Source organism: Triticum aestivum, chromosome 2A (genome assembly GCF_018294505.1).
Source record: "Triticum aestivum cultivar Chinese Spring chromosome 2A, IWGSC CS RefSeq v2.1, whole genome shotgun sequence".
In the NCBI taxonomy this organism is placed as follows: Eukaryota; Viridiplantae; Streptophyta; class Magnoliopsida; order Poales; family Poaceae; genus Triticum; species Triticum aestivum.
This window is the reverse complement of record NC_057797.1, coordinates 557,915,795-557,930,325: the sequence shown is the minus strand read 5'-3', so window position 1 is coordinate 557,930,325 and position 14,531 is coordinate 557,915,795.

Below are 14,531 nucleotides of genomic sequence, written 5' to 3'. Positions count from 1 at the left end.
CCATACCTTGTGGTAAACACTGTCTTAGGTATATCCTGTTCTCGGGTCTTCAGCTGGTGATATCCTGATCAAAGATCGATCTTGGAAAAAACTATAGCTCCCTGCAGCTGGTCAAACAAATCATCGATCATCGGTAGAGGATATTTTTTCTTGATCGTCACCTCATTCAATGCATGATAATCAACAACCATTCTCAAGGATCCATCCTTCTTCTCAACTAGAAGCACTGGGCCCCCCATGGTGATGAACTTGTTCGAATATAACCTTTCTCCAATAACTCCTTAATCTGCTTCTTAATTTCCTCCAGATCATTTGCGGGCATCCGATACGGTCTCTTGGATATTGGTCCGGTTCCTGGCAACAACTCAATCAAAATTCCATGTCTTGTTCTGGTGGCATGCCTAGTAATTCCTTCGGGAATACATTGGGATAATCCATCACAACTGGCACTTCCTCCTGAACAGCTCCCGAGAGTGAATTTACTTGACTCCTCCTTGGCGCATGCCTAGACACATACTTGATCCGTTTTCCCTCTAGGGTGGTGAGAAGAATTGACTTACTAGCACAATCAATGTTTCCCCCATACTTTGATAGCCAATCCATGCCTAGTATTACATCCAATCCTTGTGATTCCAGAGTAATGAGATCCGTGGGAATAACATGCCTACCTATGGTCAATGGTAATTGAAAACACCCTCGGCTAGCCAAATACTCCGCTCCTGACGAGCTTACTAACATAGGTGTCACTACTGCAGGATGCTGCTAACGCGACACTACGGTCAGAGACCCTTCAAGAAACTGTGCGCAATGCAATAATCGCAAACGGTGGTGTATGAAAGTTGTCAAAAAAGGTGCAAAACGTTTGCGATGGAGGATGCATCAAACACGGTTCAGATTTTAGTTGCGTGTGAGATGAAGGGCATACGGTTCAGTTCAATTAAATGTTTGCGATGAGGAGGAACAAAAGAAACAGGCAGCCAGATGAAGGCGTGTGTGATACACATCATACGGTTCACTCGGATGAACTGTTTGTGATTAGGCAACACAAAAGAAACAGGCAGCCAGATGAAGGTGTGTGCGATATACATCATACGGTTCACTCGACCGAACTATTTATGATTAGGCAACACAAAAGAAACGGTCAACCAGATCAAGGTGTGTGCGATATACGGCATGTGGTTCACTAGGATGAACTGTTTGTGTTGACACAAGAGAACAGAAACGGTTCAACTTAACAAGACGTGTGTGTTGTGGGATGGGATTGCATGCGGTTCACTCGGCCCTTGTCGTCAGTGTGTCACCTCTATGGCAACCATTCGCTCCCCAGGCGCCTCTTCGTGTACTGTGGAAACTATCCACCGACTCTTTGCCTTTCCCTCTCGATTTGGAACTGCTGTCGCACGCTAGCTCTTCATCCCTCCTCCATTTGCCTTCACCATTCCTTATGCCATTGTTTGATCGTCTTCTCCATGGAGGGAACAAGCCGGAAACGGCCCCGTTATTCTTGCCCCGATCTGAATGATGACGTGGTGGAGGAACTCATTGATCGGTGTGACGTCATCACCTCGGCTAGCATGGCAAGTTCATTCAAGACCATTCTCTACTCAACTAATAACATCATTACAAGGAACCCAAGGGTCCAGGAGTGGTTTGATCTCCCCTATCTTCTTCGCCGTGACCCTACTGAATGGCGCGGGGACGAGGGAAGCCTCGCCTTGTGTAAATTGATGCCGCTTGATAATGATACGTATGATGTTAAGATGCCATCGCTTGAGGGCAAGGCTTGGGCAGGCGCAAATGGAGATTGGGTTGTTTATATTGGGTACAACTGCGAGTGGGAACTTGTGAATGTGTACACTCGTCACCGGGTTCCACTTTGAAAAATCTCAGACGATTGCCCAGAGGTTGAGTACACCGATATTCTACGTGAGTTCAAATACGATCATGCTGACTGTTGTCTAAGGAAGATAGCAATTTGTCGAGTTCCCAACCACTCTTGGGGTTATAGGTGTTGCTATCTTCGACAAGCTTGTTGTCATCCTTCATGGTTCGACTCTATGGATATTGCTCAAATATCAGTTTCTATACACAGATGAGTACCGTGATGCAATTCAATACGAGGGTCTTGTGTTTGCTGCCACCACTCGTGGCACTATTTTTGCATGGAATCCTTATAATTTTGGTACATTTGTCTTCCACTGTAGTTATAATTGTTTCATCCACATGCATGCGGGTTAGCTAGTTTCCCTTTACTAATTAACCTTCTTGTGTTTCCAAGGTCCTGTGAACATTCCACCACCTATAATTGAAAATTTTATTCATGAGCATGAGGACGAGCAGGACCCATATACTCAGTGGCACCTGGCAACTTATTTCGATGGTCACCTCTTCTTGTCTGTATACAAGGCACTACTGATGTTACTAAGGAAGCATGTGTTGTCTCGTATGGTTGCACTCTCCAGACCTATTCCAACATCCATTGCAGGGTATTCGGGATGGATACTAGTGTAGTAGCGCCAACACCTTTTCCCTGGTTCAGTATTGAAAGTCTTGGAGGAAACTCGGTCTTCCTTGGACAAAACTATCCAATGATGGTGGAAGGCGATCCAGCTACTGTTGACACAATGTTACTACCATTTATGAGAAGCAACTGTATCTATACCTCGGACATTACTATGCTTCCCTACTGTCCCAATATGGGTCCTGACATAGGCCGCTTCAGCCTCGATAATCAGTCTTGCGTTGGTCTCGAGATTGACAGTAGCTGGCCCTTCCCAGAGAATCACTTCTGGTTCAAAGCAAGCGTTTCCAACGCCGACGAGTGGTTGAGCTAAAGTTCATTTCATCGCTTTGTTATTTGTTGTGTGAGAAAAACTTTACTAGAATGTTTTGTTGGAAATGATCTATAATCCAACGTGTATCCTCGTTGTTGTTGTGGGTTGATGACTTGTTGTATGTAATCAATGGTACATTTGCATATGTGTCCATGAACTCACAACTGCTAGTGGTGTCCATATGAACAGTGCTAGTGATTTTAGTTGCAAAAATTAGATAGTGCTAGTGATTTGTAGCTGCATATTTTGACAAATCACAGCGTTACAAGGTTGACAAATGGCATTGTTACTAGATAAACAAATGTCAATCTTTCCAGTTTGACAAATGGCAACATACCCAAATTACAGATATGCAAATCTTACCCAATTGTTTGTACGTGGTTGCACACGGGTCATGCAAAACAACCGTTTGTGTTGAAGGGATGCAGAAATCCTGCTCGGCACATTTTCCCTTGGCTTCTTGGGGAAGCTGTCGGTTTGCATACGGGTGTTCTAACTAAAACTCTTGCGATGAGTGTTTTATATTTAAAAATCATTGACGTTTTTTCAAAAGAAAATTGTTTGATAAGTCTGTACATTAAGAGAGAAAAACGCAAGTTCGTTCAAACCATATCTTTCATTCAGTCACACTGTGAATTTATATTCATATGATCGAGAATTCAAGATACAGTATTAAACCCCAAAAAAACTATTTCCGGCGGCGGCAGAGGCAGCGTGCCGCGTCGTCATTGTGGTTGTCGTCCTCCGGGACACCGTTGTTGAAGTATTCAAGGCAGCACAAAATGTTCTTCACTTGTAAATCAAACATCATGTCGTCGCGCGATCGACGGGCGGGGCACAGGAGGACGGCAACTGGCGCCGCTGAGAGGTAGCGGTCGACGGTAGCGTCCCATGCCGCTGAGGGGGGCACGGGCACGGGCACGGGCGCGGTGGGTGCAGCCAAACGCACGGGGACCAACGCCACGGTGGGTGGAGGGGCGCGCACGGGCACAGCGAGTGCAGCCAAACGCACGGGGGACATCGCCACAGTGGGTGGAGGGGCGCGCACGGGCACGGGCGCTGGCGCTCGCATGTACACGAGCTCGCGCGGGTCCGCGGAGACCTCGCTGACCCCCACGGCTTCTAGCTCTGCAATAGTGCTCGGCGACCAGCCCGTCAATGCTACGGGGATGGTCGCTAGCGCAGGCGCGAGGATGGGAGCTGGGACGGGAGCGGGGGCAGCAACCGCCGCGGCCAGCTTGTTCTGGGCCATGTCCATGAGGCCCCATTCCTCCTTATTTTCTATCTCCTCCGGCTCGGAGTCGACTTCACCAAACTTGAAGACTACTGGCAGATGATCATTCTGCGCCGTGGCGTTGGTGGAGGTCTGCGGGGAGGGGGGTGGAGGGGAATGGGAGGTGAACAGTAAGGCCGCCCGTATTAAACAGCGGCTCGGGCTCCATTAATGGAGAGGAAGGCGGGCGACCATGGAAGTCAAAGGGCTCGCTTCCCAGTGAGCCTGCGCAACGTACATCTCGCACGCTTCCTGGTGAGCCTGCACATTGGAGGACAGCTTGCACGCCTCTCGGTCAGCCTGCGGACCGGACTGCGCTCGCACGCCTCCCGTTCTGTCAAGGTCAAGCAGCCGTCCGCACGGCACCTCCTACAGCCACGTTTGAGATATTAAAGTGGCAGCTATTTTTTTTAAATGCCTTTGTTGGCTGTCATTATTCGAGTGCGCCTTCTGTCAGAGATATACCCCGCGGCGTAACCCGGCCGGACTTGGCACTTCATCGGTAACCCGCCCGATCTTGGCGACTTATTAGTAACCCGGCGGACGGGTCAGACGGATGACAAGGCCCAAGTACCAGAAGGCCAGTTCATGTTATGGTGGGCCGACTTAAGAGGAAAGACATAAGGAATATTCTCCTACAAAGGAAGTAAGACTAGAACTCCACTTGTAATAGATTAATCCTAATCCTACTAGGACTAGTCATGTAACCCGCCCCTTCAACATATATAAGGAGGAGCAGGGCACCCCAAGAGGGACGAGAAACAATCTCTAGGGCTAGACACAAAGGGGAGCCGGCTTATGCGGCGACTCTCTCATGAGCATAATGAGATCTAGCCACAAACAACATGTAGGGCTATTACCGGATGATGTTTCTCGGGGCCCGAAGCTGTCTAAATCCTTGTTTTGTGTTGCGTCTCTCGATTCCGCTCAACCCCTCTCAAGCTACTACAAAGATACGTTGGCCTCACAACTAAGTCCTCACACTAGGACATCTGCCGTGACAATTCTACGATAGTTGGCGCCCAACGTGGAGCCTGCGCACGGTGGTGATGAGTTCTTGAAGGAATCTCTCCTAGGGTTTTTAGAAGATCGTGACCCGTCGGATCAGCAAGAGACAATGTGGAAGAATTCGCGTCAACTACGAAGTTCATCAGTCAAGATTGAAGTACTTTTCAGCGGCGGCCTATATAAGATTGAGCATGAAAATTTAGGGTAGCGTCTGTGTTGCACCGCGCCCCCAAGCCGCCGAGACAGACAACAAATCGGTCTCGCCAAGATAAACTGCCGCCTCATGCGGTCTGTTAAAAACTGGCAGGTTCCGGAAGTGGATGCGTCAAATCGATCTTCGTCCAAGCCTCTTTAAACCGGTACAATCGGCAAGTCACCATCGTTATTCCATGTACAATCATTCAAATCCAAGTTGTTCAGAGACAGTCAACAGGGGTCACCTGCGGCATCTGCCAGTACAAACGGCAATCAGGACAACTGCTATGGCCTCGTGAGCAGTGGCGGAGCTAGATGCAAACTACGCCTGGGGCTGTGCTATGTTGAGTAATAAACTTCTATAATTTTCTATGCTTTGCATGAAGAAATTACAAAGGAAGTTGTTTCTAGGCCTGGGGCTATAGCCCTAGCTGCCCCAGGCCTGTCTCCGCCACTGCTCGTGAGAGCTCCAGATCGATTATATTATGTCAAAAGCCACTACCGAATCATCCTCCCATGAAAAAAAGCGAGTACTACGTTGCTCAAGCCAGGAAAATATCTCCTTTACGTGGAAGTTTCCATCGATCACGTGGAGTCAACGATGGGAAGGGATGAGGTCACGGACTCCGGGCAATGATGGCTCATCTCGCCTCCGCCTCGAGCGAAGTTGCTATGTTGGTTTCCCCCGCGGCCGCTCCCCTCTGCATCGGCCGACTTCGCGCCAGGCCGGCTTGCCGCCGCCGCATCGCGTGCGCCCCAGCGGTTTCCGAGCCATCGTCGTCTTCACACCGCGACCCGCCGGCCCTGCTCTCCGCCTTTACCATGCGTGGCTGCGGTCTTGAGCTGTCAGGTCCCCGTCCTCCGTGGTGTTCCTCCATTTAAACCGCCACTACTGAACCGCCGATTCGCCCTGCTCGTCAAGCCGACCATGCCCCGTCGGGAATCGCTGTTGAGCGCCACAAACCGCCTGCCTCACCTGACCCGGCCTCAACCTCACTCCGCCGCGGACGAGTCGTCACACCTTGCCCGGAGCCGGGTCGCTCACCTCCGAGATGTCGTGGTTTCAGCCGCTCCTCTGGCCTATTTGTTGTATCCGTGGCCTCCGTCGAGTCGCCACTTCCGCCACCTCCGTGGCTTCGGCGGGCTGCCTCCACTTCTATTGTGATATCTTCCGGTTCACTTCGCGCTTGGCCCGGCCGCCTGCCGGTTTGCTTGCTCCGCCGTTGGGCCGTCCGCTGGCTGTGACCCGACCTCGTCACCGCGAACCGCTGTTTCCGCTGCTGCGCCCCGTCAATCCACCTAGCTGCGGCCGCTGCACAAAGTTGGCCGCCTCCGCGCCAGGCCGCCCCGGCCTCAGTTCGGCCTGGTCTCCGCCTTGACCCGCCTCTGCCAGGCCATCAAGGACCGCCCCAGTTTCCGACCGCCTCGTGTGCGCCTCAACGGCTTCCGGTTCATCGCTGTCCTCTGCACCACAACCCGCGGCTCAGCCTCTGCTGCCCTTTTGAGCCATAGTTGCTGCGTTTCACCGGCCCTGCCTCCGAGCCGGTTCACCTCTGCCGAGCCACCTCGATGGCCGCACTTGGATTCGCGTCACCGAGATGCAATGGGTTTGACCCCGAGCCATGGCCACGACCCGCCTATGAGCCGCTAGAATTACTGCTCAGATCCAAATCGTTGTCTGCTGAGCCGCTCCGGATTTGAGTCGCTTTGCCTCTGGATCACTGCACCTCGGGCCACAAATCGCCGCGATCAGTAAGCTGTTGTTTCTGCTCTGTGTTATCTCCACAGGAGAGCCGCTGCGCTGGCCGTACCTGAACCCGCCGCCGCCCACTCGCCGGGACGCTGCCCCGGCTGTCCAGCGCGGGCCTGACGGCCCTGTCCGTTTCTACTCTGAGCCGCCTCCACTGGTGTGTTGGTTTTGAGCCGCGATGGCCTCCTCCAGCTTCGCTATTGTTGAACCGACCGTCGCCTCCGCCCAGCAAACATATGGCCGCGACCTAGAAAACAGGAACAACCCGGAACTGATGTGGTCAATAACTCGGATTGGTCAAACCGCCAAGTTAACTCGCCGCTACTACTGAGACTCGCCGTGGCCCGCGCCTTTAAGTCGCCGCCGCGTTGAGGCGGCCTTGCCATGACTTGTTCTGGCTCCTGCCGTTGCAGCTGTGCCTCGAGTCGCCGATCGATTCCCGGGCACCCAAGCTACTCCCGCTGGGTTGGCTTCCGGTTCACCGCGTCAGCGCCGCCTCTACTATTGGCTTCTGTGTTGAAATTGCTACTATTCATCGTTGTTTAACCTGCATCTGTCGTCGACCCACCGGAGCCCTATCGGCCTGCTTGGAGTTTTGTCGATCTGTCACTGTTGGCAAGGCCGCCTGCTATTGACCCGCCCCTGGTTTTTCAGCCGCCTTGGGCTCATCCCGCCACTGCTAGGCTCTCTGAATCCTGTATGCACAAGCCGGTTTGTTGAGTGATACTACAACGATTTGCTAAGGCAGAGCGATAGAAGCAGGAGCACATATCATCAATCCAACAATTAGTACGTGAAGATAAAAGAGCAGGCCGTGGGAGTTGAGCCGGCGACCTGAGAGTCCAATCCTAGTGCTAACAGTCACCAGGCCACAGCATGTGTACTGGCCGGTTTACCGTGGGAGCTGGTCCGGCCGGTTTTAACTCAAGCTACGGAAGTTATTACGCACTACATCAAAATATCAAACCAGACCAGTATTAAGTGCTGGTACGTACTAAGTACTAGTGGCCGTTTTACAGCTCACGTGAAGGGTGATATTTGACAATCGAGAAACAGGTGGTATGTGCAGACAAAAAAAGCATGGTGCTGCTCACTGGTGGCACGACCAATTAAATTTCCAGGTGCTATCTTTTCTATCTGTTTTTTGTACATGTTTTTTTCTTCTGAAAACCATTACTCTGTTCTGCAATATATTTTGTGCAGGACAATGATTCATTATAAAGGTGGTGTTATGCTCGTGGAACGTGCACGCCCACTTGATGTTCAACGGGTGTGCGAGCTGCCGCTTCGACATTCCAACACCGCGGCCGACTCATCCATCCGTGCACTGGCGATTGATTTACCCGTCTGCACCGGCTTATAACGCTGCGGCCGGTTCATCCGTTCGCGCACCAGTGATTAACTCACCCGGCTGCACCAGATTATAATGTCGCTACCGGTTCATCTGTCTACTATTGCGGCCGACTTGGTTATGATTGATTTCAGCTTTACCGTGCTGATCATGAACTCCGCGGCAGATGACTATTGGCTTCACGTATCAGGTGAAATCCATTCAGTATATTCTTTATTATTATATATTGCTTTCTTTAAAAGAGCAATTACTCTGACTTGCAACTTTTCTAAGGCAGGACAAGTTATCTACTGCAAAAGGAACTATTATATCACTGAGTTGTTGAAAGACTTATACCGGTTTATATCACAGTCAAATATAGAGAGTCTCAAGCCAACTCCTCGAGTAATCTTAAGACTCGGGGGATACAATCATATGACTCAGCAAAGTCTTAAACACTCGGTTCAATAAGAATTTATCTCTTGCAAAAAATTAAAGGTTGCCGAAGAGGACCTGTTGCCATCATGCGTGGTTCAAACATGGGTATCCTTCCTTATTGTCTTATCATATTATTGATCACTTGGGGGCTTATTCGAACCATCGCTACACCTCTTGTTCGGCGCAATGCCACAAAATCACTTGGGGGCTTGGTCGTATTCGAACCATCACTACACCTCTTGATCGGCGCAATGCCACAAAATCACTTGAGGGCTTGGTCGTATTCGAACCATAGCTACACCTTTTGATCGGCGCCATGCCACAATATCACTTGGGGGCTTGGTCGTATTCGAGCGATAGCTACACCTCTTGATCGGCGCAATGCCACAATATCACTTGGGGGCTTGCTCGTATTCGAACCATAGCTACACCTCTTGATTGGCGTAAGGCCACCAAAGAAAATCACTTAAGGGCCAAAGAGAGTGTTGCAAAAGCACAACTCAAACATGGACACCCACTGAGCACAGCTCAAAATATTGCTTGGGGGATTCTTTGCTATCGCAATGAACAAAGAATCCACACTTGGAAGCCTGGTGTATACACCTAAAACCCCGGGTTAGCCTGTGATGTCTACTACACAACCTTCTTCTTGTAGACATTGTTGGGCCTCCAAGTGCAGAGGTTTGTAGGACAGTATCAAATTTCCCTCAAGTGGATGACCTAAGGTTTATTAATCCGTAGGAGGTGTAGGATGAAGATGGTCTCTCTCAAGCAACCCTGCAACCAAATAACAAAGAGTCTCTTGTGTCCCCAACACACCCAATACAATGGTAAATTGTATAGGTGCACTAGTTCGGCGAAGAGATGGTGATACAAGTGGTATATGGATGGTAGATATAGGTTTTTGTAATCTGAAAATATAAAAACAGCAAGGTAACTAATGATAAAAGTGAGCACAAATGGTATTGCAATGCTATGAAACAAGGCCTAGGGACTAGTTCAAGTCCTTTCAACAATAATAACATAATTGGACCACATAACTATCCCTCAACACGCAACAAAGAGTCACTCCAAAGTCACTAATAGCGGAGAACGAACGAAGAGATTATGGTAGGGTACGAAACCACCTCAAAGTTATTCTTTCTAATCAACCCGTTGGGCTATTCCTATAAGTGTCACAAACAGCCCTAGAGTTCGTACTAGAATAACACCTTAAGACACAAATCAACCAAAACCCTAATGTCACCTAGATACTCCAATGTCACCTCAAGTATCCGTGGGTATGATTATACGATATGCATCACACAATCTCAGATTCATCTATTCAACCAACACATAGAACCTCAAAGAGTGCCCCAAAGTTCCTACCGGAGAATCACGACGAAAACGGGTGCCAACCCCTATGCATAGGTTCATGGGCGGAACCCGCAACTTGATCACCAAAACATACATCAAGTGAATCACGTGATATCCCACTGTCACCACAGATACGCATGGCAAGACATACATCAAGTGTTCTCAAATCTTTAAAGACTCAATCCGATAATATAACTTCAAAGGGGAAACTCAATCCATTACAAGAGAGTAGAGGGGGAAGAAAACATCATAAGATCGAACTATAATAGCAAAGCTCGTGATACATCAAGATTGTACCACCTCAAGAACACGAGAGAGAGAGAGAGAGAGAGAGAGAGAGAGAGAGATCAAACACATAGCTACTGGTACATACCCTCAGCCCCGAGGGAGAACTACTCCCTCCTCATCTTGGAGAGCACCGTGATGATGAAGATGGCCACCGGAGAGGGATTCCCCCTTCGGAAGGGTGCCAGAATGGGTCTAGATTGGCTTTCGATGGCTATGGAGGCTTCTGGCGGTGGAACTCCCAATCTATTGTGCTCCCCGATCATTCTAGGGTATATGGAGATATATAGGCGGAATAAATACATCAGGGGAGTCACGAGGGGACCACGAGGGTGGAGGGCGCGCCCAGGGGGGTGGGCGCGCCCTCTACCTCGTGGCTTCCTCAAAGCTTCCTTGACGTGGACTCCAAGTCTCCAGGGTTGCTTTCCTTCCAAAAATAAGTTCCGTGAAGTTTCAAGTCAATTGGACTCCGTTTGATTTTCCTTTTCTGCGATACTCTAAAACAAGGAAAAAATAGAAACTGGCACTGGGCTCTGGGTTAATAGGTTAGTCCCAAAAATAATATAAAAGTGTATAATAAAGCCCATAAACATCCAAAACACATAATATAATAGCATGGAACAATCAAAAATTATAGATACATTGGACACGTATCAGCATCCCCAAGCTTAATTCCTGCTCGTCCTCGAGTAGGTAAATGATAAAAACATAATTTTTGATGTGGAATGCTACTTGGCATAATTTCAATGTAATTCTTCTTAATTGTGGTATGAATATTCAGATCCGAAAGATTCAAGATAAAAGTTCATATTGACATAAAATAATAATACTTCAAGCATACTAACTAAGCAATTATGTCCTCTCAAAATAACATGGCCAAAGAAAGTTCATCCCTACAAAATCATATAGTTTAGTCATGCTCCATTTTCGTCACACAAGAATGCTCTCATCATGCACAACCCCGATGACAAGCCAAGCAATTGTTTCATACTTTAGTAATCTCAAACCTATAAACTTTCACGCAATATATGAGTGCGAGCCATGGACATAGCACTATGGGTGGAATAGAATATGATGATGGGGGTTACGTGGAGAAGACAAAAAGGGAGAAAGTCTCACATCAACGAGGCTAATCAATGGGCTATGGAGGTGCCCATCGATTGATGTTAATGCAAGGAGTAGGGATTGCCATGCAACGAATGCACTAGAGCTATAAATGCATGAAAGCTCAACTAAAGAAACTAAGTGGGTGTGCATCCAACTTGCTTGCTCACGAAGGCCTAGGGCACTTGAGGAGGCCCATTGTTGGAATATACAAGCCAAGTTCTATAATGAAAATTCCCACTAGTATATGAAAGTGACAAAACAAAAGACTCTCTATCATGAAGATTATGGTGCTACTTTGAAGCACAAGCGTGGAAAAAGGATAGTAGCATTGTCCCTTTTTTATTTTTTTTATTTGGCCTTTCCCTTTTCTTTTTTATTTGGCCTTTCTTTTTTTATTTGGCCTTTTTTTGGCCTTTCCCTTTTTTTGGGACAATGCTCTATGAATGATGATCATCACACTTCTATTTATTTACAACTCAAGAATTACAACTCGATACTTAGAACAAGATATGACTCTATATGAATGCCTCCGGCGGTGTACCGGGATTGCGATGAATCAAGAGTGACATGTATGAAAAATTATGAACGGTGGCTTTGCCACAAATATGATGTCAACTACATGATCATGCAAAGCAATATGACAATGATGAATGTGCCATGATAAAAGGAATGGTGGAAAGTTGCATGGCAATATATCTCGGAATGGCTATGGAAATGCCATAATAGGTAGGTATGGTGGTTGTTTTGAGGAAGATATAAGGAGGTTTATGTGTGAAAGAGCGTATCATATCACGGGGTTTGGATGCACCTGCGAAGTTTGCACCAACTCTCAATGTGAGAAAGGGCAATGCACGGTACCGAAGAGGCTAGCAATGATGGAAGGGTGAGAGTGCGTATAATCCATGGACTCAACATTAGTCATAAAGAACTCACATACTTATTGCAAAAATCTACAAGTCATCAAAAACTAAGCACTACACGCATGATCCTAGGGGGATAGATTGGTAGGAAAAGACCATCGCTCGTCCCCGACCGCCACTCATAAGGAGGACAATCAAAGAACACCTCATGTTTCAAATTTGTTACACAACGTTTGTTGGGGAATGTAGTAATTTCAAAAAATTTCCTACGCACACGCAAGATCATGTGATGCATAGCAACGAGGGGGAGAGTGTTGTCTACGTACCCAACGCAGCCCGACTGCAGAAGCGATGACACGACGTAGAGGAAGTAGTCGTACGTCTTCACGATCCAACCGATCAAGTACCGAAACTACGGCACCTCCGAGTTCGAGCACACGTTCAGCTCGATGACGATCCCCGGACTCCGATCCAGCAAAGTGTCGGGGGAGAGTTCCGTCAGCACGACGCGTGGTGACGATCTTGATGAACTACAGCAGCAGGGCTTCGCCTAAACTCCACTACAATATTATCGAGGTATATGGTGGCAGGGGGCACCGCACACGGCTAAGGAATAGATCACGTGGATCAACTTGTGTGTTCTAGGGTGCCTCTACCTCAGTATATAAAGGAGCCAAGGGGGGAGGGGGCGCCGGCCAGGGAGAGGGCGCAGGAGGAGTCCTACTCCTTCTGGGAGTAGGACTCCCCCCCAATCCTATTCCAACTAGGATTCCCCAAGGGGGGGAAAGAGAGAGAGGGGGCCCGGCCACCTTCTCCAAGTCCTAATAGGACTAGGAGAGGGGGAAGTGGCGCAGCCACCTTGGGCTGCCCCTTTCTCCTTTCCACTAAGGCCCATGAAGGCCCATATGGCTCCCGGGGGGTTCCGGTAACCTCCCGGTAACCCGGTAAAATCCCGATTTCACCCGGAACACTTCCGATGTCCAAACATAGGCTTCCAATATATCAATCTTTACGTCTCGACCATTTCGAGACTCCCCGTCATGTCCGTGATCACATCCGGGACTCCGAACAACCTTCGGTACATCAAAATGCATAAACTCATAATGTAACTGTCATCGTAACCTTAAGCGTGCGGACCCTACGGGTTCGAGAACAATGTAGACATGACCGAGACACGTCTCCGGTCAATAACCAATAGCGGGACCTGGATGCTCATATTGGCTCCTACATATTCTTCGAAGATCTTTATCGGTCAGACTGCATAACAACATACGTTGTTCCCTTTGTCATCGGTATGTTACTTGCCCGAGATTCGATCGTCGGTATCCAATACGTAGTTCAATCTCGTTACCGGCAAGTCTCTTTACTCGTTCCGTAATACATCATCTCACAACTAACATATTAGTTGTAATGCTTGCAAGGCTTATGTGATGTGTATTACCGAGAGGGCCCAGAGATACCTCTCCGACAATCGGAGTGACAAATCCTAATCTCGAAATACGCCAACCCAACATCTACCTTTGGAGACACCTGTAATGCTCCTTTATAATCACCCAATTACGTTGTGACGTTTGGTAGCACCCAAAGTGTTCCTCCGGTAAACAGGAGTTGCATAATCTCATAGTCATAGGAACATGTATAACTCATGAAGAAAGCAATAGCAACATACTAAACGATCGGGTGCTAAGCTAATGGAATGGGTCATGTCAATCAGATCATTCAACTAATGATGTGACCTCGTTAATCAAATAACAACTCATTATTCATGGTCAGGAAACATAACCATCTTTGATTAACAAGCTAGTCAAGTAGAGGCATACTAGTGACACTTTGTTTGTCTATGTATTCACACATGTATTATGTTTCCGGTTAATACAATTCTAGCATGAATAATAAACATTTATCATGATTATAAGGAAATAAATAATAACTTTATTATTGCCTCTAGGGCATATTTCCTTCAGTCTCCCACTTGCACTAGAGTCAATAATCTAGATTACACTATAATGAATCTAACACCCATGGAGCTTTGGTGCTGATCATGTTTTGCTCGTGGAAGAGGCTTAGTCAACGGGTCTGCAACATTCAGATCCGT